General features: G+C 40.6%; 2 pseudogenes; one reads left to right on the forward strand and one right to left on the reverse strand.

Moving 5' to 3' along the window:
• Window positions 1-655: 655 nt before the first annotated feature.
• LOC148009369 (germin-like protein 8-2 pseudogene) lies at window positions 656-1,778 on the reverse strand (annotated as a pseudogene).
• A 7,724-nt stretch (window positions 1,779-9,502) lies between these two features.
• Window positions 9,503-12,329, forward strand: LOC148009370 (threonine synthase, chloroplastic-like; annotated as a pseudogene).
• The last annotated feature ends 13,600 nt before the right edge of the window (window positions 12,330-25,929 follow it).

Here is a 25,929-nt window from a genome sequence, read left to right on the forward strand (position 1 = left end):
CGAATAGTTTGAGCTTCAAGAGTGGCGTTGATGGTACGTCGAATCAAATCTTCAGCTTGAGGTTCTTCTTTGTCGGTAGACGCTCTTTGTTTGAATGTGTTATCCTTTCTATATGGTGAAAGTGTGCTCACTAACATAAAAGACTTGATATGTACCACATTAGCTAGTGACACCTAATCTAGTAGCAATGGTAATAACAATACTAGTCGTAGCAAAGCAGAAGGATAAATCATAGTAGCAGTAGTAGGAGGAGGAGGAGAAGGAGCATCAATTATCAGAGAATTACTAGTAGCAAAAAGCAACAATAGTAGTTATTGTAATGTTCATAGAAACTATATTTTCTAAATCACATGCAAAATTTTAAAATTCATAAATTGAATGGTATTTTTTAGTAAAATTCATAGTGCTTCTTTTGCATAAAGAGAAGTTTGAAAATTTGATAAGTTAGTAATAATAGCGATTATTGCAATATTCATGGTAACTATATTGTGTAGAAGGGCTTTTCTTGCATAACGTTATTGGTGCTTCCTGTTTTGATATTTTTTTTCATAAATAAACTTGGGAATCATGGAACATGAAACCTCAAATTTTTGTGACCTCTGAATGGATTACTTTTTATGATTTCCAAATTTGTAGGTGTTGCGTGTAAAATTAGGGCACAGTATCAAAGAAAGGTGATGGCAAGAATATCGATTCTATAGCAATAATGCTTAAGAATATTGATTTGTATAGCAATAATGTGTTAACTTAGTGCGACATAGATATCAGGATGACCACGGGAGGGCGGTGATGACGGATATATTAGCACGATAACGGGAGTGTGGTGGCGACCCTTAATGAGGCTGTGAACCTCGACTGTGCAGCAATGATGTGTTGAGATGGCGTGACACGTATTAGTACCATCACGGTTGTGTCGTGGCGACGCTTTTAATGAGGCTATAAACCTCGTCCTTGTCGATGCCGAAGGCGGTCTCCAGCACGTCCTCGGGCAGGGGAGGCTTAGCGGCGAACAGAGCGGGGGCGACCTGGGAGGTGCCCGGGTTCTGGCTGTTGAGCGCGGAGAGAGCGAGGGCAGGCTTCTTCTTGTCCGGGTTGATCTGGAAGTGGACGAGGCCGCGGGGAAAGACGAAGAGATCGCCCTTGTACAGGTTCTGCTGGAAGAGGGTGTTGTTGGTGGTGGAGACGAAGCCTACCACAAGCGTGCCCTCGGCAAGGAAGAGAACCTCGGTGGCACGCGGGTGGACGTGTGGAGGGTTGAGCCCACCATTGGGCGCGAAGTCGATGCGGGCCACGGACAGGCCTTGGGTGTTGAGTCCAGGGAAGGTGAGGGCCGACGCCAGCTGCACAGCGGAGCCGAGCGCCTTGTTAAACTGGCCTTGCTGGCGCAGCAGAGGAGAGGCGAAGTCCTTGGCCTGCAGTTGTTGGAGATTTTTGCACAGCAGACCGTTCACGGTTGTGATTCCGGCCGCCTGCGCCCCCTGATCAGCCACGCAGAAATCCTGCAAGGGGTCCTCGTCCGCCGCCTCAGTGCGAGTTATCGGGTGGACGAGCTGCTGCGCCAACGTGATAGCTACAATTAGCATAGCCAGCTTTAGTGATGATGCCATGGATACAGTATTGCGTATGGTGAGTGCAGGACGGTAGCTATGAGAAAGCAGGGGCCCGAATGGTTCTCTACTAGCTAGTTAACCTCTTCCGATCAACGAATACTGTATTACCAGAGCACGCTTTTCCGCAAGCACAAGCGCGGCTTTCTAACGTCTAGGAATGAACAACTGCTGCACCGCTAATCGCATGGTGGGAAGATGGAGCCTTCGATTCCATACAAGTAGTACGAGCTAGATGCGTGGATAATCGCTCGTATACCAGGTCATGAGCTTGTTTACCGGGTCTTTCACGCTGGGAGGTTTTTCGTCGCGCAGCAAGTTTTGTCCGGCCTGATTGACATTAAAATAAGAGACTCTACTTTTAAACCGACGTGTATGCATAAAGTATTTATCTTGTTTAAAAGACCTATGAAGTCGTCGTCCACGCGTTCATGGAATGCGTCTGGTCTCTCCCGCCTACGACTTGGTTGTTAATCATTTCTCATCGACTTTCTTGTCACACGCGTAATTTATTGAATTCCAACGTCTATGACGTTTTTACAAAGATGGATAGAAAATATGTTTTCATGAGCGTTGCCCGTTTATGGAAAATGGCCACTACAAGGTGTGAGGCTGGGGATTTTCATATTTATATCATTAACCCATCTAATATTGCGATTGGTAGCATAAACTAATGCTATTCTTGCAATGTGCAAAGTAATGCAATATAACCCAAGACTTGCTAGATAGAATGTAGTGAGATGGTGTAATAAACCCAAGGTCAAGAGTTCCATTCTTATGGGAAGCACTATCCTACAATGTAACAAGGTGATGTAATCATAAGGGCTAGCTAAGGTAAAAGTAGGCCAGCTAAGGTAAAAGTAGAGAGGCTAAGTTCAAATATAATAATCACATGGGAAATTTACTTTTAAAAAAAACACATAAGGTTTTACTTTACAAAAAAACACATATTTTTAGTAAAGTAGAAAGGGTCCTTTTATGGCCTTATAGCATGCAAAGAAAGGTATTTCTTAATAGCCTTTCAGCACATATTATATAGATGAGTTTTTATAGCTACACCCCCCCAGAATAAAACACAACCCTTATTTATTCAATCTATAAGTAACTCCTTTATATGACACCATTCTTTATGTATAAAAATGTAAAAATAGTATTTTTAAAATTGCTTATTTTGAACCCATGTGATACACACATATATTCAAGAGTAACTGCCTCAAGGGGATGAGCATTACACGTGCAAGTTACACATGGGTACGCATTTATATGTGTGTGTAGACATGTCTATGTATGCATGTTAAACATATAACCTTTCCAAATACCTCTCCATATAGGGATATGTACTCATGCATGTGTACTAACAAAATAGTGATCAAGGATGTTTAAAAGAAGATCAAAAGACTTCTATTGCTAAGTTTTAACACTTGCAAGCAAGCATTTTCTAAAATAGTGGACTAGTTATGGATTATAATGCAACTCTATTACACTGCACACACAAGTTATTTGAAAACAAATGAGTAGGCATTTAGCTTTTGTGAACATCAACCATGTGTGCATATGGGAAGGTGAAATAAGCTTAATAAACTCATTTTATAGAGACCTTTATGGTGTAGACCAATTAGACATCTTTTTCTTTATAATGATGGTAACGATGAAATTTTCTTTATAATCTCATCTTTATGAGTGAACAAGAAAAGTAGCACCACATTAGCATATACTAATGAGATCCTTTAAGAGATGTCTTAGTTGTCCTTTTGAGTAGTGTATATGAGAATGGAAAACCAAACACACACAAGCAAACCCTCCTCACTACAACATATCCTTTGGCAAGTAAAGATTGTAGTACTATTTGACTTGTAAGAATTTTCTCTTGTTAGTGGGGTTTCACTTCCTAGCTTGAATGCAAGAACTAAAAGCTTAATAAGCATATACTAATGTAAGTGTTTTTGCCACTTATATGTGGCTTCTACGTCATTAGTTGGATTTTCTAGAAGAATTTGTAGATAAGAACAACAATGGTAGCTCCGTTTGAATGTTTCAACGTCACATATTGTGGTATGACAGTTGTTGGGCCCCTTGTATCAGCAAATACCACTATGCAACTCATGGTCCTAGTAGTTACAAAACTTGCATGTTTAGGTGGATGGACAAAGCCCCATCCATGTAGACCACTATGGTAATATATATGTTCTACTATGGAGATAAGCATCCTTTGTTGGGAAATCTTTGTACCCACAAAGAATGAAGTTGCACTTAGATGATTACCAAGGCTAATTATTGCACCATATTGCCCAAGTTGGCGCTTACAAGCTAGCCACTTCTTCATTCAGCATGGTTGGCCTTTCCTTTTCTCAACTTGCTACTAGTAGGATGACTGATGAATTATTTGACTCCCATGACATAATGTGCCTTTATGGACTATTTAGTTGCATCTTTGCCTTTTCCAATAGCTAATTTATCACACCTATTAGAGGCAAAATTAATTTTGCCAGGCCAAAAAATTAACAAGCACTACATGCCAACAACCTTTCAGTATGTTTTTGTCACATCAAACTGCATGTAATCGTTTCCTTCTCTGCCCAAGTAATGCATGATAACTCCTATTATCATTATTTCCTATCTTCCCCAACCTTATCTCCCTCTCACCTTGTAGTGCAATTTCATCCATAGTGGCCTTCATGGTGATATAGTACAAGTGCTTATCTACATCGTGTATGGATATATGGTCCAACGTTAAATATATGAAAGGGATTTGCTTGATCAAAGTTGCAATAAGGTACTTGTTTAAAATAGGGGGAATTAAGTTCCCCCAGAGGTACTACTAGCCTTCCATGAATGTGGTATGTGCTTTGCGATTGACTGCCATGAGTTATTCTTTATGGAAAACAAGCTCTATAAGGGTTCAACATACCCCACTTTTCCACATTGTATTCTACTAGCATGGTGTCTTATCTATGGTTCTTTTTCTCCTTCTCCATGGTGTAGTATTTGAAAATTAGCTTGGTAAGACTTAGCTTTTTATTGTGGATTAGGATCTAAGGTTGTGGGGGCAGACAGGTTTAATCTCTTCGACATATACAAGGCATATTATAGGATATGGTGAAAGGAATGGCAACTCACTTGTGGTCCTGACATGATAATTTTGAGTATCTCATTTTCAGAATAGGTTGCACGTAAGCAAACATGAGAAACATGAGAATGAGTACAATGGCATTGCATTTGACAAGCTAAAAAGGCTAGTAAACTCAAGCCATATAGTAGCCATGCTACAAAACTTTTGAGTTCATTAGATGGGCAATGAACCCAAATTGAATCTAGAAATGAAGCAAAAAAAAAGTGCCCAAATTTTTTCAAGCTTGAGACACTTTCCTAATCCATGTGCATAAAACACTATATTAGAGAATTTGGAAATCCCCCAATTCCCATTTCAAATAAGGGGTAAAGATTTGGGCATGTGGCTAAATCTTAACCCATGCTCCAAAGTGGAACTTGGAAAAACAACCTATATAGTAATTAGGGTTCGCTCCACTTTGAAGGGGATAAGATTTGATCATGTGGCCAAATATTAACTATGTTGCAAATTCCCAAACTATATGAGAAGTCCCAAATTCCCTAAGATAGTATTCTAGTTAATAGCCCTCCATATGTTGTGAGTTTTCATGCCCTATAATTAAATGAAATGACATATCTACTTAGTCATAGGGCAAGTTAGAATAAGAAGGGTTTCATAGCACACACGAAGAAATGGATTTAAAAAGAAGAGAATTATTCTCTACACATATAGCATGCATGACACATTGGCCACATGCTACTTGGAGCACAATACCATGGCTTACAACTAGTAGGGAATCCAACATAAACTATTCAAACCAAAGCATATCCTTACAATGAAAATTGTACTATCTTAACTATGGTATTCTAACCCCCCATTTAGTTTTAGATCTCATTCATTGAACATACCAAAGGAAAATATCACAATTGGTATGAATATTCATGTGGACTCTTTACAAAACTTGAATCTAGGTAGCTCCCCAAGTCATGATATATTTGTGCTCTAGAGAAAATCCAGCTTGAGCTTGTTGGAAGAAAGGGATGTCCAATGAATCTATGGAAATTTAAGGTGACATAAGCTATATAAACTCGACAATATTTGCATAGAACTCATCTGCACATGGTTGATTTGTATAATCCCATTCACATTTAGGTTCAAATGGACAAAAAAAGCGTCGGGGGAGGGGGGCGGGGTGGAAGAATAGCAACAAAGAAATTAAAAAGCCTACCACATTGAAGGGAGGTTCAACTAAAGATAAGTGATCAAGATTCCACATATGAGGACAAAAGGGCTAACCAAAGGCAAAAACCCAATGGAGATGCAAAGTTTTAATGAGAAAAGTTGTGAAGTGAAGGGACATCGTTGATAAATTATTAGAGAGTGAAGAAGTTGCCACTAGGGAAAGTTAGAATCTACAAGGCCAACATTGAAAATAGTTTGATAAAGGAATGTCAAAAGTATAGACTAAAAAACTATGCACAATAGATGTGTTGATGTCTATGCACATAGGATTTTTAAAGTCCAAAAAACTAGACAGGTAGGGGAATATGTCATCTATACGAATTAGGGACCATGGGCATAGGGTAGGCCCAAAAGGTGATTATGGTCCCACTTGACTACTCGTTAAAGTGAACAGTGTCAAATCATTTAGGATTGAAGGCCCAAAAATTGATTATCGCCCCACTTGACTACTCATTAAGGTGAACAATATCAGAGCATGTAGGGTTCAAGGCCGAAACATAGGTTTTAGGATGGAAGGGATGCAAAGAGTAGGGAGAGAAATATTAAAAAGAAATACAATTCATGAGTTACCACATGGTTTTAGGAAAAAAGGGATGAGAGTATCAAGAGAAAGAATAAAAAGAAAGATAATTTATGAATCACCAAAGTCTAAGCATAGCAATTGAGGCCAAATCAAAGCCTTTTGATTGATATCTTGTACAACCTATCAAGATCTATGTATGCAATGCAAGTAAAAGCACAAACCCTTATGATGGGAGGATTGGCCAAAATCTTTGAGTTAATAGTTTAGAAAATACCCTAGAGTAGATCAAATCCTTCTTGCACATAAGCTCTGAGCATTCACATAGGCTTCAAAACTGATGTTTTATTCATGCATCTATGTGCAATGGCCCTCCTAAGGAAAAATGGAGCATGCTCTTCTAATGTAGGCACATATATAATCTAACCTCCCTCTCAACAATGACATGCTTCTCCATCTTGCAACATTAAGCTAAAATTGGTAGACAACTACCAATGCATGCCTTCACTAGCGAAATTATGTAGCTAGCACACATCTCATCTTGGGATGTTTTTCTATGCACACAACATTATTTTGTGAGCTTCCCTAAGGTGGAAGAGTTAGGAATCTAGTCTAGGTTGAGTAACTCACAACAAAGTAGGCATCGTTACCATATCACTTATGGCACAATATATAGCCCAATCAACTATCATGGTATACATCATGCAAAACAAAAGTGCTATGTGAAGCAAACTGCAGTGTAACATCACCAATGCTAATAATATCCTATGCTAGTCGTTTCTAGTCTCATAGAACTTGTCATGTTTTGTTATGAATGAAAGTATTCCCTATATGACATAACATGGAAAAAACCCTTGAATCAAGTAGCCAACACTAAGAAAAAGTGGATGAGGCATCAACCCACTAATTAGCATTAAGAGAAGAAGTTTCCAAGATGTAATCATCATCTAACTTAGGCTACACTACATTTCTCTATTCAATCTTTACATTGCACTTGGTTGGGACAATGTTGTGATCATCAGAATTTTTCTACACTTTGCCCTTGCCTTTATTTTTCACGTATCATTGCACATCTTATGGCACTATTGCCGAATATGACCCTACTTTCCATAATACTACTGATATGTAAGAGAGGTCATACAACTAAGTTACAACCACATGACTTACTATGAGATGCCTATGAGACCGAGACCTTTGTGAATCACTACCAAAACATTCATTACTATTCTTACCATCATGTTTGTCCCTACCTCAATAGTCATTACTATTCTTACCATCATGTCAGTCGCTAACAATCAATTCATGAGAAGTATAGGTTCCATCTACATTATTCTTGTTTATCTCCTCTATGAGTAAGGCACCCTTAACATCTTGAAGTTTCAAATCATCCTCAAGCATATTAGTACACATGGCACTACAGAAAGTGTCCCGTGACTCAGGAAGTGTCACATACAAGAAGAAGGGAGGGAGATTATCCTTAAACTCAATGCCATGTGAAGTCAAATGTTTGAAAATTGAATGAAACTCAATCAAATGTGCAGATATACTAGTCCCTTCCTTCATATAAGTGGGTCCATAAGTACCAAGCATTATCCTTAGGTGTCATAACATTAAAGTACAACTCTTTAGACAATAACAATATAAGAGTGGAGTTACATACCTCATCTGACTCTCCCAAGTATCCTAATCAATGCCTTCAAGCTTTATACTCTTGGTTTTCAAAGGCCTAACTTGCATCTTTTGAACCATATACCAACCATATTTGCATCTTTCAATTGGTGAAAATTTGTGCCATCAAGCTTTTCAATATTAAAAATAATACTATCACTCGAAGAACTAGCTATAATGACAGTATACTAATGTAAAATCCAATAGAATGGACTATTGTAAATGATTATGAATCAGCCCCCGAAAACTCAGCCAAAACAAGGACAAAATAGGAGGGAATACTAAAGTATAGAGCTATCCAAAAACTACAAGCAATAGAGTGCCAAAGTACAATGTTTTCTCTCGAAGTCAATGTTGAGAACTATAATTATAGTAATGTTGAAATAAAGATAGTTTTATATGTCAATCCAACTTTGGGTAAATAGCCAAGAAAGCAAGCTTCCAGTACCAAGGATTCTATGGCATGCTATGCTTCAATTAGAGCATATTGCATGTGAGATAGATATGGTTCTATGGTCCTTTTCTATGATCAAGGTATGTCTATGAGATACATTGACATTTATGCTTCTTTGGAGATGGTATCTAGAGTGGAAGTGGCTATCCCAACTAGCTTTCTAGAGGTTCTTCTAAGATGTCGAAAATATGTTGATGATAAAGCTTCTTTGGTGGCCATGGTGGTACGTGCACATTGTGGTCATCTTGAGGTTCTTCTAGAGGTGCTAGAAGATGGTGGACCTCGAAGGTATGCCTATGAGCTACATTGACATTGGAGCTTCTTTGAAGATGGTGTCTAGAGTGGAAGTAGCTATCCCAAGTAGCTTTCTAGAGGCTCTTCTAAGATGTTGGCAATATGGGGATGATTAAGGTTATTTGGGGGCTATGATTAAGCTTATTTGTTGGCTATGGTGACAAGTTTTTAGTGTAAAGGCTTCTTTTATCACAATAATGAGTTACTGGGATTGTCTATTTTTTCTCCATTTTGATGAGTGCATTCGATGGTTGATACAACTTTGAAATAATTGCATGCATTAGGGCCACTAAAATAAAATTTTCCCTTGCTCATGTTTCAATGAATGTGTAAGACGTACTTGCATTTATCATAGCTATGGAAGTGCTCAGAAGAATTTTAAATGCAAATTTGCAGCTACTACAAACTCCATTCAAAGGTCATTCACTTGCTTTACTAGGGTGTACAATGGTAAATCACAACTAAAGTATTCTGTTTTTGTTCACATGTGACTTTTTTGCCATGCAAAGCTCAAATAGAATATTGAATAACATAGTTATCTATCTAATGTAGCTTGTAGAATGTTTTTTCTAGCTAAACTAGTAAGAAGAGTTAACAAATAGTATTTTTTGACAATTTTTTAAAGATAAACCAATAAAAAAAGGTGGCGCCTGAACAGAGCACTATTCATGAGATCTGCTCACCCATGGAGACTCGCCTCTTCCACTTCGGCCTCTAGGAAAAAGAAGGCAACTGACAACATCTGTGACAATGCATGCCACTATGGTTTGTTCGAGCCGCCTACTACCTTCTCTGCCAAGTAAGTTCCTTTTAGCCCTGATGCTAGGAGGCATATTGCACGATGGATTCCGTGCCACGGTGGATTCCTTGAGGTTTTACGGTGGATTCCGTAAACTTTTATTATCGGGGCTCATACACAAAGTGGATTCTTTGTGCGAGAAGTTGATGGGGACGCCTATCCTTTTCGGGCATTTTGTTAATTTAGTGTGTACTTGGGTGATTCCATAGCCGGTGATTCCGCAAAATACATATTTAAATTAATAAACATTTATGAGTTTAGAGTACGCACTCGTGATAAATTAAGGTTAGGATTGATTTCTAACCACTTGATTTATTTATGTAGCTGAAGACTGCTAGGTATTCACTTTTGTCGGTTTAATTGTATTATTTTACTAACAATTGTGAATGCTTCAGTTGATGTGTAGAGATAGTAGCAGTGGCGGTGGAAAGCATTGGAGGATAGCATGTATTCGAGTTATCATCTATATTTTGATGGGCACCTACCTTAGGCATGGCGCCTATATTTTGTCGCGCCTATTTATCAAGGCATTTGATATTTATTTATTATTTTTGTATGCACGTGGGTGCATGATCTAGATATTTGTATTTGGACATTGTATTGGGTATGCCTGACTTCTTGGGCACCCACTAGCTTTGTTTCTATTTGGCACTAAAGCAAGCTCAAAAGCCAAAAGCGTGCTATTTTGTAATTTGGGCTATTATTTGAGCTTGAAGATTATTAATACATAAAAATACATGCTTTGTGGAGCGCTCACACAAGGCATGGGGGGAGATTGCACCCAATTGGTCTCTTGTTCATGTCGTGCATGTTTTCTACATTGATTTGTGTGCAAAAAGTAGACATCTTTTGTTCTTGGGGACCTTCTGACGCTCACTACGCGCGCTTATGGCATCCGATCTGTGCACCAGAATACACACTATCCTCCAATGCTTTCCACCGCCACTGTTGTTATCTCTACACATCAACTGAAGCATTCACAATCGTTAGTAAAATAATACAATTAAACTGACAAAAGTGAATACCTAGCAGTCTTTAACTACATAAATAAATCAATTGGTTAGAAATCAATCCTAACCTTAATTTATCACGAGTGCACACTCTAAACTCATAAACGTTTATTAATTTTAATATGTATTTTGCGGAATCACCCGCTATGGAATCACCCATGTACACACTAAATTAACAAAATGCCCGAAAAGGATAGGCGTCCCCATCAACTTCTCACACAAAGAATCCACTTTGTTTATGAGCCCCAATAATAAAAGTTTATGGAATCCACTGTAAAACCTCACCGAATCCACCGTGGCACGGAATCCACCATAAAACCTCACCGAATCCACCGTGGCACGAAATCCACCGTAAAACCTCACCGAATCCACCGTGGCACGGAATCCACCGTGTAATATGCCTCCTGGCATCAAGCCCATATGACCCTGTCGACGAGGGGTATTTGTTGGACAAGGTCATTTACAAAATCAAGGATGGTTTGCTTCTTAATGTTGAGCATGATATGGAGGCCCTAAGGAATATGATGTGAAGTACTTGAACTTTGTTTGATTCCTATGTCAGTAAAACTACTTGGCCGTTTTCGATCAAGTACTTGGAGTAATGAAAAGTGTGTACTTCCTTAAATGGACAACGATGATATTGTAAATTATTTTCAAGGGAACTCAAATTTGTTCCATGCACGGAAATTTGACAATGGGATGTTGAATTTGAATGACTTGTGGGTAAAGTAGTGTGGTATTAGTCACATGAGGAGCTTTAAGGATCTTGGCATGACGGTCTTGTTGAATCAAGAGAAGAGGTTAAGGAAAATGAATAAGCCTCTCATTCATGTCACCTATGCATCAACTATTGATACATGTGTAACACTTTCAACTTATTCTGCTGCAACTGGCATTCCTCTTATTGTGTTTTTCCAGTAAATAAAATCTGAATTGCCCAGTTGGTGCAACAAATTGCCAATGCGGTAGTCTTATTGAGCTTGGACACTAATTTTGATAGGTGCATGCATCTAAGTTGAGAAGTGATAGAAGCAATGCACATATACTTGGCTAATTATTTATAAAGCCTTCACTTGGAAGGCCAAAAAACTATAGCCATAGAGATTTTGAGTAGGACATTCCTCATTGGGTTATTCTACCTCAAAGCAATCATGGGAACATCTATGCTTTGTGTTAGGGGTTTCTTACGTGCAAAGAACTTGTCTTGACTAATTGGATTCCCAGGCTAGTTAGTGCACAAGCTACAACAAAAAATGCCAATCTAGTGTATCTATATTATAATACTAGGTGGAATAATCATACAGATATGAAGGCCAACCCCACTTTTGCATCTGCTATTCAAACTAGTGATTTAGTATCCATTGATAATGTAGTTTATTCCCTTTGAGATTTTGACAAGATTTTAAGAGGTTATAAAATAAGAACTAATGGATGTTGGTGCTTTGGCTAATAGGGCTAAAGTGTTTATTTGCCCACACACTTGCATGGCACTATCTGCCTTGATGAAGTTGCGAGAGAAGAATGTAATTGGGCCCAACTAATCATACTATTGTTATGAGTGCAGCTCATGCCCTGATGTTCAGTCATTCCAAAATTGCTTACCAATTGAAGGAGATACCAGAGTTGCAGTCAAAGTATGCTACCCTCCCAATTGAAATAAAGCTTAATTTAGGATCTCTCTCATAGGCACATTTCTAGGAAGGAAACTAATCTAGAGTGTCAATATCTTTAAGGTTATTTGCACATTTCATGTTGACAAGTGGAATGTGCAACCAATATTTCTATGGTAAATCACATCTCTCATTTTGATAAGAGCATGGTGTCTTGGATTTATCTTTATGGTGCAAAAAAAAACACTTCATGGGTTGGAATTTAGCATATCTCTTACATTGTGTAATAAGGATAGGCTAATCATGGAATTTTGTATATCTCTGACATTGTGTAATAAGGACAAGCTAATCATTATGATACCCATAAGTTTGTTCTTACATCTCCTATTGGAAGATTTGTACTTCTTAATTATCTTTTACTACTTCTTGGCCTTCTGAGTTAGACCGTGATTGTATCTCTGATGTTTTGAGCTTTATAGGTTTGAGTGCTAAGTCAGCTACTACTATGGAGGTTATAGGATACCTATGAAATGGGCACTAAGGGACTATGGCATAGGCACATTTTTGAGCAGCAAATTGACCCAAAGTGCTATTGTCTTTGAGGTCACATGCACATTTCATTTTGATAGGTGCAATGTGCAAACTTAGTGATTTTGTGGTAAATTTCATCTTCCATATTTTGACAAGTGCCACATTGTTCTTTGGAGTTATCTTTATGCTACACAAGAATTAAGCTTTACGGGTTGGAATTTTGTAGATCTCTGATCTTATGTACTAGTAATAGTGAAAGTAGTAGGCATTTTTGTTTTAGAGTAAAACACTAGACATCATCTCCTATTGTCCTGCCTTGTGAGGGATGTGTGAATCGTAATAAGGTCAAGTTGATCATTAAGGTACCCACACATTTTTTCATATGTCTCTTGTAATAGGTTTTGACCACAATGAAGATTATTGTGATGATGAAGGCCTTGATTGATTCCCTTTGTTAGTGGTCATTGAATGCAATAGAGAGTGTCAAAATTATTACTCACATTTAGAGCTTACTTAAATATTCTAGATATGTATGGAAGATGCCATGTAGATGTTCTATGCAATATGTCCTCAATTTGTATGCTTTTATTCAGATGTAACTTATTAATGTTATGCAAGGTGAAGTAGAGAAAATCTCTTTGAAGATGTAATATTTCCACTTAAAAATATTATTAAACTGACCTCCCGCGCACCGTGTAAAACTCGTGCAAAGGTTATCTTCAGTGCCAACAGTTAATCTGTAACCCGCACGTGAGAAATCAAGGCCTCTGCATTGGCAAATCGAGTCGAGGGTTTAAAACCACTTAAACCACGGGGAAACACCTTCTTGGGAGGAGGTTAAGTGGATAAGGTGCAATTTATTGCAAATTTTTTTTATCCCTTTTTCCCCAACCGATGCACGGTTGGAGGAGAGGGAGTGTGGGGGGATGGGCTAGTAGTGGGCTGCATGAGGAGGGGGGGAGAGAGCCATGCAAAGGGCCACATGGGGGAGGTTCCCTCTCCCCCGTGGACTATATAAACCCCCTAGTGGAGAGGAAAGGAGGAGATTGAGAGGTCGTTGTGTTGAAGGTCGGGTGCTGCACCGTTGAGAAGGAGAGGGAGCTGTCATTGCCTGAGTACGCCGCCCCTTTGCAAACGCCGCTGTTGTTGTTGCAGAGTCTGCTGCCTGTGGCTTGACAGCCACCACCATCCTCACGCCGTCATTCCTCTTCCACAATTGCCCTCCCTCTTTCCACGTGGTGTTCTGCACATCCTATAAGCTTCTTAGAAGCTTCTTTCAGAAGCTTCTAAGGGGGCTTCCTGAAGCCCCCCTTCCCACTAGATTTCCCATAAGTCCATTCCTACTACCCCCGTCCCCCCCGGGTCTTTGAAGAGAAGAAGAGGAAGCTTATAAAGCCCCCTTCCCACTAATCCCCCATAAGGCCGGCCCTAGCCCTAGCCCGGCGGGATTTAAAGTCTCCATTTCCGCAAGGCCCTTCACAAGAGCCCTTTCGCGAACCCCCTCTTTTTTCGAAAAAGGCCCCAAGCTCCAAAGGCCTTCCATAAGCCAAATCCCTCAAGCCGCTACTTCTTTCAAGGGTTCGTACTTCAAAGGGAATCTCCGCGTATGAGGGAGACGGGCAAAGATCTTAAGGTTGTGAACGAAGGCGAGTAAATTCATAAATTGCGAAGGCAAACCAGAAGCCGAAATCATGTCTATGATGGCCTCTAAAAAGTCAAGGTGCACCTGCAGGAGGATCATCTCCTAGTATTCATGTGGATATTTCACCGAGCCCACAAGTCCAGGTTTTCTTCCTATTTTTGATTTCACGTAGAAGTATTGCAATTATGCATGGTTGGTTCATGGACTAGCATGCACTTATGCTTGTCAAATCCACCTAGCTAAATGAAATTGGAAATAAATTGGTTATTTAGAATTTACTAGAATTAACTCATGATATGAAATTGGTGATTGGTACTTCAATGGAATGAACGAAAAAAAAAACATAAGGTGTCTATGCATCTTAGGACCTTATTAGCAAGTTGCCTTTTGTGCATTGCAAAGTGACGAGTCTAGAACAACTAATGACTATCATTACAAGGTCTAAATTATTGTAGTACACCTTTGATTAGGCATGGAAAGATTAAATCGCATGTCGCATTTTTAGACAAATCTTCTTCGTAATGAATCATTAAGGAAGAGGTTATCAACCGTAGGAAATAGCAAAGCATGGAAAAGATTTTAAGGGTTGCATGAAATAGGTTAACTCTAGCTTCAATTGGCATGAATATCATTTAACTACGTACTAGCTAGGAAAGGTTGCATAATGCACATTCATCGTATGAAGAATTTCATTCATCAAGAGATGTAGTTAGGGAAAGGCTGCATGGTTCATTTAAGCATAAAATCTTAAAAGCTTAGTGGCATGAATCGTGAATGCATGTCCTAGTAGGATCAATGGAGGTTATGCCGAAATTTAACATGTGTTTTGGTCTTAGCAAGAAAAGTTAGGTATTGTGAATCTAGTCGTACGTAAAGGCAATGAATCGCGTGCTTACGTGAATTGTGACGTAATACAACTAGTTTTCCCCTTTTAGATCAAGTTAACATCCCTAGGATTGGTTCATACATGTCGCAAGACAAGTAAATTGGATCTACTAAACCACAAGGAATTCGCATAGGATGGTTCAATCGATACGATAAATACCCCAAATGCTAACTAGGTTTTAGCACGATAAAGACTCGGCTTAGTTTCACACTTGTTGCCAAGTCGAAACCCTCATACCCAAAGGTCCTACCCACATTCACGGAATCTAGGGACAATTGGACGTGCTTGCAAGAAACGATCTAGGGTTTCTACCCTAAGGATCACTCGTTCAAATGATGAAACTCACATTGAGTTGGAATGTCGGCCTAGTGCAATTAGGAGTGTGTAGGTAAGATGACACCCTAAACCTTGCTTCTTATCTAATCATGATTCTGTGATCGGAAAACACCATTCGATGGGTGAAGTGATCCCATGGAATAGATGCGACAGTTGTGCAACAAGTTGCAACGTCGCATCGTCTTGTGACTTGGTCACAAGGGAGAGTTGCCATTCCTTGGAATGAGGTTGGCAAGTTCTTGCACAAGTTTAACTTGCAAGAGGATGAATAGTCATCCTGTTATAACACCTTTCTTGGGAGAAATTTGCCAAGTTAAGGGAAATTAGGTATGTGCTTGAAAGCAAAGGATCAGCTGATGATTTAGAGCGACATGGTCGCCAGAATTTATTGTTAATGAAACGTAAGGTATTGGTTAAGTTGGGTTAATAGGGTATGGCCCTAACCCAAGGAAAAAAGAGTGAACAAACAAACCCTTGGGGAACTTGCCAAGTCGCAATTGCTCCCAGATCGAATGCTGGATGCATTCGGGAAAAAGGATTCAGTCCTTAGCACTTGGCCAAATAAACGACCACTGGAATTGATTGTGCTTGTAACAGTTTATAAAGCACTGTTTGCATTGTTTTCTCAAGGAACTAAAGGATGGAAAGATACTTAATGCTTCAAGTTGAAGGCCTGAAGGGAGAGGCAGCTTCCCCCAACTGTCTGCCTTACCCTAACCAAGGGGGTTGATAGCCATGCTAGGAACGTGGACCAAACGCGCCGTGTGAGGTCTCTCCATTGAGTACTACTTGGAGCAGGAGGATGCTTGGGTACCAGGGGGGCTTTGGCCGTAAATCCCTCGCCTTCCGGGCCCTACACAAGGGGCCAATGTGACTCGAGATTGGATCTCGAGGCCCGCATACTAGTCTATGGGTGGAATCTTGGATTAGTAATCCCTGTGGATTGTTGGATAGCTTTCAGGCGGATTATGGATATCCTTCGGGCGGATTATGGATAAGCCTTGCGGGCTGGATTTTATGGATGTATTCCAAAGATAAATAAGATAACCTGTTGAAAAGGAACTTGTTTGACACTGCTTTTCTATGTCAAGTGCTAAGATTACGTGAAAGAACTAGTGTCTAACTAGCTAATTAATGGAGCTGTTTGATGCATGTTCAACTAAATATGGTAGGTAATTAGAAAACTAAAGCAACCTTGAGGAAAGTGTGGTGGATGTGGCCATGGGTCCGTCGTATGAATAGGTGGTCCCGGTTGGCCGAGAACTTTTCTCAATCCTAATGGATAGCAAGGAGCTCTTCTCAAAGGAAATGAACAGCAAGGGCGCTGACCTAGAGTTTAGGTAACAACAAAAATCCCGATTTATGATGTTTTAGAGGAACGTTTTCTCAATCGTAATGGATAGCAAGGAGCTCTTCTCAAAGGAAATGAACAGCAAGGGCGCTGACCTAGAGTTTAGGTAACAACAAAAATCCCGATTTATGATGTTTTAATGGAGCTGTTTGATGCATGTTCAACTAAATATGGTAGGTAATTAGAAAACTAAAGCAACCTTGAGGAAAGTGTGGTGGATGTGGCCATGGGTCCGTCGTATGAATAGGTGGTCCCGGTTGGTCGAGAACTTTTCTCAATCGTAATGGATAGCAAGGAGCTCTTCTCAAAGGAAATGAACAGCAAGGGCGCTGACCTAGAGTTTAGGTAACAACAAAAATCCCGATTTATAATGTTTTAGAGGAACGGAATGGGACTATGCCTTATGGACAGAGAGGTCGAGCCTTGCATCCCTCTCGTTTTCCATTCTCCTTGAACCAAGTGCAGCATGAATCCGCTTCGTTCTTGGCGTTTTCTGCGTAAAGTAGTTCACTTGGGGTTCGACGCTAGTTGCCGTTTAGGAAAATGACCATTAGGAAAAACCCTGATTCAGGTCGGTCATAAGTGGGAATGGCCAGAATACTTCCGCTACGTAGCAGACGCAGAAAGTTCTAGATCGCAAACCCCGTAACATTCCATGGGAGTGCCAGGTGGAGCTTTTTAGACTCTCTTTCTAATGGACTGCTAAGACGTGTCTTGAAGGGAAACAGGTGGACACATTACAGTTGGTATAAGAGCGAACCAACTAAGGATCTATCTTTATAAGAAATCTTAATAAGAAGAAGCAAAGCAAATGTTGCTATTAATAACATTTCCTTACTTTCGATGCTGTCTTGCAGAATTATGAAGCATGGAATAGGTTCTTAGTGTTCCGAGTCATGTTTATGACTACGATGCATTCTTCGGATTATCGAGAAAGGATTGATATGATGAACATCCTAGACCATATTTATAATCCATCACCTTTGTACGTGGAACGGAGGTGGACTGGTGACTCTAGAGTCTACTACATAGCTGCCCACCGGTTTGCGTACCTTCGAACCAACCTAAAGAGAATCAAGTGGTTGGAGGACCTGAAGATCGTGAAGCTATTCATTTTTGTTGAGGCTTACATAAACACAACTTTACATGTCGAAGGTCGGAGGGTCGAGCTGAACTCATATGTATACGAGGAAGTGACCTCCATAATCCCCGCCGATAGGATCAAGGTGTTGGGACGCTACGAGAAGAATGGGTACCAAAGGAAAGGATACCCTAATCTTCCGATGACTTGTCGATTGCTGAAGATCCATGACCCAAAACCATACTATTATCTAGTTCCCGTAGCTAAATGTAACACAACATTATTCTCCCCGAACTAATGTAACAGTTGCTCTATCATCCCAGGAAATATTATACTCCGAAAGGGCTATGTCCATATAAATGAAAGAAGACTTCTTTTTATCAATGTTTGTCTTGTCTATGAGAATTGATAAAAATTTAAGTGGCTAGGGTTCTTGGTTGAAAGATGAATTGAGTATGAGATATAATCATAACGATTAGCGAGTTGTAACATTAAGAATCCTCTATCCAGGCACAACCCCAAGTACAAGTTCCCAGTCCGTCCCCAACATTAAGTACTTCTGTGATTCAAGAGAAGAAGTTTCCTCTCAAGCAGATCAAGCTACCAGAATTTGACGGGAAAGGTAGGACTGTCCAAGCAAATGCTAAGATTTGGATAGAGTCCATGGAAGATTACTTCGAAGTGGCCGGTACTGCACCCGCCAACCAGGCTATGCTCGCCAAGCTGAAGCTCACCAGCGAAGCCTACAAGCACTGGTGCAGAGATCAAGGGATCTCGGAAGGATCCGTTACCTGGGAAAAGCTGAAGAAAGCTGTGCAAGGAAGATACTTACCACCTGCGTATCACACGCAGAAAATGAATGAGTTCTACAAGATGAAACAGCTGGGTCTCACTCTCGACGCATACTACTCAAAATTCGTCTCACTTCTGAAGTATGCGCCACAGATGGATATGACACAGTAGATGTGCAAATTTTGTGCCGGTTTAAACCCACCAGCGAATACCTGCCTCGAATCTATGCGCCCAACAGATCTACAAGATGCACTCATTCAAGCTGCGCCCATAATTCAGGAGGTGTAGGCTAGGCCAAGAAGTAACAAGACTTGGTCTTATAATGATCAGAACTAGGAGCATATCGGTCCCAAGCGAAGAGAGTTCAAGGTCAAAACTGGGGACAACGAAAGAAAGTAAGGATCAATAATGTCAACAACTTTGTTCCTACCCAAAGCAATGGCTGAAATCTCCGTTGTTTCCACTGCAATGAGCCCAATCATTTTAAAAGGAAATATCCCAAGCTTGGCGGAGGACAACATCAAGCTCCTTTCCAAAGAACTGCACATGGCCAAGGAGCCAACACCTGAGGCAGGGAAAGAACTGCTTGTGTTGCCAACAGGGAAATGTGCAAAGAAGAAGACCCGACCATGGAAGCAGAGATTGAAAGGGAAACAATCCATGCCGCCCTTCACAAGAAAGGCCCAAATCACTAGTCGGTGATTCAGACACCATTGGACTATCAATGTAAAGGCTTCAAAACCTTGATTGATTGTGGCAATACACATTCCTTTATCTCACCAGCTTGTGCAAGAAGATTAGGAATAGCCACAGTAGAAGCACCTACCTTGCTTATGGAATTAGCGAATGGTCGTGAGGTCACCTGTACCAGGCAAACTGCTAAGGTGGAATTCTTTCTGGGAGGATAGTTGATTTGGATCAAATTCAGGGTCATGAACCTAGGTATCCATGAGAGTTTGCTCGGAATGGATTGGCTTAAACCTAATGACGCCCACATTCATTGTGGAAAGGGCCGAGTTTCCTTTTGAAACTCTGAAGGGAAATTAGTTACCACTCAAGGAGAGGCTGGAAAGCCCAAAATTCAATTGGCTAAAGCATCTCAGATTATAAAGGGAGTTAGAAAGGGACTACCTATCTACTTGATTAAGCTCAATAAGCTAGATCAGAAGCAAGAGTCTAGTGAAGAGTCTTCATGGCTAAAGGAGTACGAGGACGTATTTCCTGAAGAGCTGACAGAACTCCTGCCTCAAAGAGAAGTGGATCATGGGATCAAGCTAGTGCTAGGAGTTGCGCCAATTGCAAAGAGGCCTTATAGAATGTCCATCCCGGAAGAAATTGAGTTGAAGGAGCAACTCAAACAACTGCTAGATCAGGGCTACATTCGTCTTAGCAGTTCACCATGGGGAGCTCCAGTGCTATTCCAGAAAAAGAAAGATGGAACACTTCCACTGTGCATTGATTACAGAGCGTTGAATCAATCAACCGTTAAGAACAAGTATCCTATTCCTAGAATAAACGAGCTTCTTGACTGTCTTCAGGGTGCAAAGATTTTCTCCAAGATTGATCTCAGGTTTGGTTACTATCAGATAACGATCAAGGAAGAAGATATCCCAAAGACATCCTTCAACATAAGATATGGACACTTTGAGTTTGCTATGTCATTTGGGCTGACGAATGCACCCGCCACCTTTAACAGGTTAATGCAGGATATCTTTAGGCCATATCTTGATGACTTCGTACTCGTCTTCTTCGATGACACCCTAGTCTATTCCAAACAGGAAGAAGATCATGAACCCCAGCTTCAGATTGTCCTTGAGACAATGAGGGCACACAAGCTCTATTCTAAGATGAAGAAGTGTGCATTCTTCAAACGTCAGATTGAATATCTAGGATTCATCGTATTAGCGGAAGGAATCTCAGTGGATCCGGCCAAAGTCAGAGATGTTTTAGAATGGCCAATACCAACAACTGTTAAGAAAATACACAGTTTTCTTGGATTGACAGGATGGTATAGGATCTTCATCAAAGACTATGCTTTGATTGCAGCACCTCTAATGGATTTACTGAAGAAACAAACATCCATTGCATGGTCAACTACCAAACAATCTAGCTTTGATAGATTAAAGCAAAGTTTGGTATCAACACCTATCCTGAAACTTCCAGCTTTGATAGATTAAAGCACAGTTTGGTATCAACACCTATCCTAAAACTTCTAGACCTCAGTAAGGAGTTCGAAGTAGTAACTGATGCTAGCATGCTTGCCTTAGGATGTGTGCTCATGCAAGAAGGTCATCCTGTAGCATACTCTTCAAGGAAACTGAAGAGCCATGAGAAGAATTATGCTACCCATAATCTAGAACTGTAAGCTGTCATCCATGCTCTAAAGCTTTGGAGACACTACCTGTTGGGTAACAAGTTTACCCTAGTGACGGATCATAAAAGTCTCAAGTGGATCTTTACCCAGAAAGAGCTTAACATGAGGCAGCGTCGGTGGATTGAAGTGCTGGAGGAGTATGATTTTAAAATCAAATACCGACCTGGGAAGGAGAATGTAGTTGCCGATGCATTTAGTTGCAAGGCATTCCTTAATTCTCTAATCTTACAAAATCCATCAACAACTAGATCTCTAGCCACAAAGATATCCATGCCAAACAACCCAATACTTGAGCTAGCTAGAGAAGAAGCATGCCACGATCCAGCCTATCAAAAGATGCTAAGGGAGATCCTTATCAAAGATCAGGACCAAAAGCTACAGGCTAAGTATCATGAATTCTCTATCAATAGTGGACTTGTCTACTATGGAACGAGATTATGTATACCGGAAAGCCAGTCACTCAAGCAGAAGATACTATGGGAAGCTCATGATTCCCCTTTCTTAAGACATCCCGGCTATGCCAAGACTCTCAATGCAGCCATGAAAAGCTACTTTTGGGATAGGGTTAAAGGTGACGTTCTTAAATATGTCACCGAGTGTTTGTCTTGTCAATGTATTAAGGCCGAACATGTCAAAATGCCAGGAAAGCTGCAACCACTTGACATTCTCCAAATGAAATGGGAATTCATCAATGTGGACTTTGTTGTTGGCCTATCCCAAGTTCAGGGAGGATACAACTCCATCATGGTTGTGGTTGATATGCTTACTAAGGTTGCACACCTTATTCCAGTTAGGACAAATTATAAAGCCTCAGACATTGCAAGGTTGTTTATCAAGGAGATATTCAAGCTACATGGGTTGCCCAGAAGAATCATTAGTGATCGTGATTCCCTCTTCACATCACACTTCTAGAGAGCTATCTTTGAAGCCATCGGGACTCAACTCTGTTTTAGTAGAGCCTATCATCCCCAAACTGATGGCCAAATAGAGTGAGTCAATCAAGTCATTGAGGATATGCTAAGGGCACACTGCTGCCATGAACCAAAAAGGTGGATTTAATACTTGCCACTGGTTGAGTTTACCTACAATGCTTCTTACCAACAAAGCATTCAGATGACCCCTTTCCAAGCATTATATGGGCATGACTATCGAAGTCCCCTAAACTTCTCAGATCCAACCTTGAGGGGTGAAGCTTCAAGGCAGATGCTGGAAGAGATGGATGATGAAAATGAAGTCAATTAGATAGGACATCCAAGTAGCCAAGGATAGATAGAAGGCATACGCGGATTTGAAGCATCAAGAAAGAACCTTTGAGGAATGAGACATGGTCTTCATTCGCGTAAGGCCAAAGAAGAGTTCCCTATCCTTAGGAGATTGCAAGAAGCTAAGTCTTGTTGAGATATCGAGCTCCACTCGTGATATGCTAGGGTGACCGTTGTGCATATATGTCACCGACTTGTCAGTTGCAGATGCGGTTGGTACACCGCCCATGAATAATAGCTACATGACAGCTATCCTTATCTACTCTAGTTTGTGGCTCAGTTAGTATGCCACCTTAGTTAGTTGAGTTTGGTTTAAGACCCATATATAGGGTTCTTCTATTTCTTTGTAAGAGACTTCTTTTTGGCTTACACAACTAAGAAGAAAAAAACTATTTTCAGCCTCCATCTTTGTGTGTATTCCCCCATTGTGCAAGCAAGAAAGCTACAAGTGAGACTCCTTCCTTCTCTCCCACAATCTTGACATGGTATCAGAGCCTTGTTCATGGTAAGGAGCTCAAGAAAGCAAGCCAAGCTCGCGGTGTTCTGGTAAGAGGAGCAGTGTTGCTTTCATTTTTTGTTTTGGGAGCAGATCTTTGCAGGTAGCACAACTAAAAATTGCAAGAGTGCATTGTCTCAGGTTGAGACGCCCTTCGCGGTGAAGCAAGAGGGCAGTATATGCTGCGGGTAAGGGCTTTAGCCCTTGACGACCCTGTTTTTTTTATTTGAGGCCACTTCGGGGCCTGTTTTGGAGGCGGAAGTTTTCTGCACGCACTCAGGAAAAGGCCCAGTTTTATGCTGTGTAGCCACTGTTCTACAGGTCGGTGAAAAGTTACTGTAGAAATTGCATCGTATGCCTATGCACAGAGACGTTTGGAGTTATAGAATCATCCTTGTTGCCTGTTGATGCAAAATCGTCACTAGGAAGTGACTGTGTGGTCAAATACCACTTTCGCGAGTTTTGCAGATTTGCCCTTGTGAGGGTGAAGCTATGTTTTTTGCAGTGACAAAATTTTTTGCAGTGTTCTGTAATGGCGTCTGATTCTCTTTCACAGATTGTAACTGAAAAGCTTGACAAGAACAACTTCCAAGCATGGAAGTTTAGAATGATGAATTTCCTTATGGGAAAAGGATATTGGAAATTTGTTGTAGGAAATGAAGAAGAACCAGTTCTTCCTGATGTTCCCAATCAACAGCAAATGCAAGCATTCAAAGCATGGCATGAGAGAGCCAGGAAAGTTATGTATTGGCTGTCTATCAGTATTTCAGACTCTATGATTGTGCATATTCAGGATGCAAGTATGCCAAAGGAGGCATGGGATACTTTGTCAAAAATGTATAGCACATATACGCAAGCCAGGAAAATACAGCTCAAGCAAGAGTTGCATAATGTGCAAAGAGAAAGTATGAGCATCAATGACTACCACATGAAGGTGAAGAAGATTATAGATGCACTTGCTTCCATTGGGTCACCAGTGGAAGATGATGATTTAGTTTCTGTGACCTTGAATGGTCTAGGAAAGGATTATGCACAGTTCCGAACATCCATTTCCGTCCGTGAAAGATTTCCTGATTTTGAGGAGTTGATTGCTCTTCTAATTTCTGAGGAGCAGAGAAATGGTGGTACATCTTCTTCAGGAGGAACTTCAAAAGAAGGTGTCTTCTACTCAAATGCTGGAAGAGGTAGAGGCAGAGGTAGAGGAGGCCGATTTGGAGGCCATGGTAGAAATCAAAATGTGCAGCAAACTCAAGAAAACCAGTCCTATGGAGGAAGACGTGGTAACTCTAGAGGCAGGGGGAGCCAAAGAGGTCGTGGTGGATGGCAAAGAGGCCAAAATGCAAACAGCAATGTTGAATGCTACTACTGTGGTAAAATGGGTCATATGGCTAAAGACTGCTATAAAAAGCAGAATGACATCATGAATGGGAAATTGCAACAAGGGAATTATGCATCTTCTAGTAGACAGGGTGATGATAGAAATGAGCATTTGTTTATGGTGCAGCACATGAACAATTCTGTGACAAGTGCAGAAGAAAGCAACGATGTGTGGTATGTTGACTCAAGTGCATCAAACCACATGATAGGTCATGCAGAATGGATGGAGGATGCAAGGAAAATGGAAAAACCAGGATCTGTGGAGACTGGTGATGATACTGCACATCCTATTGTGCAGATTGGAAAAATTCATTTGTCTATGCAGGATGGGAAAAATAAATACCTGTCCGATGTATTTCATGTTCCGAATATCACCAAGAATCTGGTTTCTGTTGGTCAAATGGTTGAGCAGGGCTTGCATGTTAGATTTAATCCTCATGGATGCTTTGTTGAGGATATGAAAAATAAAGGTCACTTGATAGCAAAACGAAAGAAGTGTCAAGATTGTGGGAGAGAAGGAAGGAGTCTCGCTTGAAGCTTTCTTGCTTGCACAATGAGGGAAGACACACAAGGGTGGAGGCTGAAAACAGTTTTCCTCTTCTTAGTTGTGTAAGCCAAAAGAACTCAAGTACAAAGAAATAGAAGAACCCTATATATGGGTCTCAAACCAAACTCAACTAACTAAGGTGGCATACTAACTGAGCCACGAACTAGAGTAGATAAGGATAGCTATCATGTAGCTATTATTCATGGGCGGTGTACCAACCGCTTTTGCAACTGACAAGTTGGTGACATAAATACACAACGGTCACCCTGGCGTATCACGAGTGGAGCTCAATATCTCAACACTCCCCCTCGAGCTCAATCCCAATTCCTGCACACCAAGCAGGTCTCTGAACTTGCGCAGCTTCTCTGCGCCCAATGCCTTCGTGAATATGTCAGCTATCTGATCCTCTGTGCTGACATAAACTAGATCAATAAGACCTAGTAAAACCCTCTCTCGCACATAGTGATAATGCACCTCAATGTGCTTTGTTCTAGCATGATAGACTGGGTTATTTGCCAAGTGTATACTACTCATGTTGTCATAATAAATGACAACTGGCCCATCTGTAGACTGATGCATATCATAAAGTAGCTTATGCAACCAAGCTACCTCACATACAACCATTGCTGCACCCCTGTACTCAGCCTCTGTGCTTGACAAGGCAACTGTAGGCTGTTTCTTGCTGCTCCAAGTGACTGCAGCACTCCCAAAAGAGAACACATATCCACTGGTAGATCGTCTATCAGAAATACTACCAGCCCAATCAGCATCAGTGTATCCATGCAACTGTATCTGAACCCCAGTCTCATAAAATAGTCCATACTGCAATGTGGACTTCACATACCTGAGTATGCGTCTAGCCGCATCCAAATGTGGTTTCCTTGGAGCTTGCATAAACTGACTTACCAATCCAACAGCATAACTCAAATCTGGCCTGGTAATAGTCATATAAATCAAACTTCTTACTATGCGTCTATACATAGTAGGGTCTTCTAGAAGCT

Source organism: Lygodium microphyllum, unplaced genomic scaffold (assembly GCF_053477565.2).
Source record: "Lygodium microphyllum isolate KBCC unplaced genomic scaffold, Lygodium_microphyllum_v1.1.10 scaffold_31, whole genome shotgun sequence".
Taxonomy (NCBI): domain Eukaryota; kingdom Viridiplantae; phylum Streptophyta; class Polypodiopsida; order Schizaeales; family Lygodiaceae; genus Lygodium; species Lygodium microphyllum.